This window comes from Hemitrygon akajei, chromosome 2 (assembly GCF_048418815.1).
Source record: "Hemitrygon akajei chromosome 2, sHemAka1.3, whole genome shotgun sequence".
NCBI classification, from domain to species: Eukaryota; Metazoa; Chordata; class Chondrichthyes; order Myliobatiformes; family Dasyatidae; genus Hemitrygon; species Hemitrygon akajei.
In genome coordinates this window covers 5,248,773-5,251,622 of record NC_133125.1, presented here as the reverse complement: position 1 = coordinate 5,251,622, position 2,850 = coordinate 5,248,773, and the positions used below count along the sequence as shown (strand labels likewise).

The following is a 2,850-nucleotide window of genomic DNA, read 5'->3' as shown; positions in this document are numbered from 1 at the left end:
TCTGCTTTCCTCCTCCATTCCAAAGACGTGCGGCTGATTGTGGGCATGCCAGGTTCGTGGCAACACCGGCGTGCAGTCTTCGGACTGTGTTGAATGTTGATGTGAACAACACATTTCGCTGCTTGCTTTGATGTGACAAAAAAAAGCTCATCTTTCTGTCATTGAACCTGCCTCTTCCTCAGGTACCCTGCTCCACATCCTCACCACACTCACTGTCCTTCAGGGCCCTTTTAAATCATTCCCTTCTTACCTTCAACCTACGCCCTCCAGTTATAGGCTCTCCTACCCTGGGGAAAACATGGTGACCATCCACTTCGCCTGTAGTCTTCATGATTTCACAAAATCAATCCTCAGCCTCCTATTTTAACACATTCATGCATTCATATATTATTTTAAAATATTATTTGGAGATACAACATGGTACCAGGCTCTTCCAACCCAACAAGGCCTTGCTGCTAGATTACACCCATGTGACCGATTAACCTATTAACTCGTACCTCTTTGGATTGTGGGAGGAAACTGAAGAACTGGAAAGAAACTCTTGTGGTCACAGAGCAAACGTACAAGCTCCTTACAGACAGTGGCAGTGCACTAACCACGACTCTATCAAGTATGCATTATGCTATGCACAGTACAAATGAGGGATTTTGTGGTATGTACAGTACTGTGCTAAAGTCTTGCGCACATATATGTGGCAAGGATGCCTAACACCTTTGCACAAAATTGCCGTAGTCCTACACTGTACTCCTGCCGAAAACAAAAAACAAATTTCATGACATATATGAGTGATGATAAACCTGATTCTGATTGGGGCCTCTACTGTGGACTGAGAGTGGGAAGGGAATCATGATTGGGAAAAGGGGAGAGAGCGGGAAGTACCAGAGAGACATTATGTAATGATCAAGAAACCAATTGTTTGGAATTAAATCACTTTGCCTGGTGTCTCTGGGCTGGGTGTGCCTACACGCACCCCTTGCCCCTGGAACCCCTCCTCTGCCACCTGTCCCACAACCCTCCTGTGATGCTCTACCCTCACCATTCCCAACATCCTTTGCTCCTGCCATATTTACAAACTCACTCTCCACTCCACATAGTCAAACACAGTTCTGTAAATATGTGCTATATATATATGCGCCCAAGGCTTTTGCACAGTATTGTACATAATAGTAGAGCCCGGATAGCTCAGTCGGTAGAGCATCAGACTTTTAATCTGAGGGTCCAGGGTTCAAGTCCCTGTTCGGGTGCTGACTTTATATCGTTAAAGAGATGCTAATTAGTATTGTACATAATAAGAAAAAGCATATTGAATTGGGGCATTCATTAACAAGTATTTTTACATCATCGGTGTTCATTACATTGGATTGGTTTAGTGATAATTTCAATGCAAGATGTATCGTAGGAAAGATGGATAAAAGTGCTAAAGAGAAGGTAGCTAGTTTACAAACAGAGGCAAAGTGTGGTGAGGAGAGACTTTGCAGTGAATAGGAGGTGCAACAATGTAAAAGGCGAGCAAAACTGAAAAGGGTGAATACAGGGCTGAAGGAGTTAAATCTCGGTGCATGCAGTACACGGAATAAGGTAGATGAACACAGCAGAGATGCACATTGGCAGGTACGATGATGTAGGCATCACTGAATCATGGCAGAAAGATTATAGTTGGGAGCTCAATGTCCAAGGATACACATTGTATTGAAAGGACAAGCAGGAATGCAGTGGGGCAGTGTTGCTCTTTGGAAAAAAATGAAATCAAACCTTTAGAAAGAGTTGACATAGGGTTGCAAGATGTTGAATCATTGTGGTAGAGCTAAAGAACCTGCAAGGGTAAAACTGCCCTGATTGGAGTTGTATACAAACCCCCAAAAAGTAGTAAAGATGTGGCCTAAAATTACAGCAGGAGATAGAAAATGCATGCCAAGAGGGCAATGTTACAATAGTCATGGAAGATTTCAATGTGGAGATAGATTGGGATAATCAGGTCGGTACTGGATTCCAGGGGGGAGAATTTCTAGAGTACCTACGAGATGGCTTTTTAGAGCAACCTGTATTTGAGCCCACTAGAGTATCAGCTACTCAAGATTGAGTGTTGTGCAATTAAGCAGAATTAATTAGAGAGTTTAAGGTAAAAGAACTCTTGTGGAAAGTGATTATAATATGACCAAATTCACCCTAAAATTTGAGAAGAAGAAGCTAAAGTCAGATGTATCAATATTACAGTGGAGTAAAGGGAATTACAGGGGCATGAGAGAGGAATTGGCCAGAACTGATTGGAAAAGAACACTGGCAGGGATGATGGTAGAGCAGTGGTGGCTGGAGTTTCTGGAAGCAATTCGGAAGGCAAAGGACATAAATCCCGAAGAGGCAGAAGTTGTTGCAATGAGAACGGGGGAACCCAAACGCGGGACACTGACACAGAGGCAGTGTAATCAAAAAAGCGTTTATTAATGGTTGCAGGGAAGGCGTGAGAGTGAGGACTAGGCAGAGGAAAGCTGAGGAGTGAGCGAGGCTGGACCAGGGATCGAACCTGGGTTGCTACTGTGAGAACATGGTGTTTAACCGCTGAGCCAGCAGAGAGTGTAGACGGACGGCGGGACAAGGCAGAGTAGGGATGTGGACAAGGGGATGAGCGTGGCTGGGGGAAAACGACAAGCACCATGTCATGCTCACAATTCTAAGTGGTTGAGAGACAGAGTTAACACAGGCAAACAGGGTGGATGAACGGAAGAGCAGGAGGCAGGCAAAACTTTTCTTGACACAGGGCGCTTCTGGAGCTGAACGGCAAACAGGAGACAGGCAGCAGGCAACACTTATCTTGACATGGATCGTTAAATGGAAAGGCAAATGGCCAGCAAT

The 2,850-nt window shown here is 44.5% G+C and overlaps 1 non-coding gene across 1 annotated transcript; it reads left to right on the top strand.

Annotated features, from left to right (window-relative positions):
* Positions 1–1,171: 1,171 nt before the first annotated feature.
* Positions 1,172–1,244, top strand: trnak-uuu (transfer RNA lysine (anticodon UUU)). Its single transcript has one exon. It is a non-coding gene; the product is annotated as a tRNA-Lys (tRNA).
* The last annotated feature ends 1,606 nt before the right edge of the window (positions 1,245–2,850 follow it).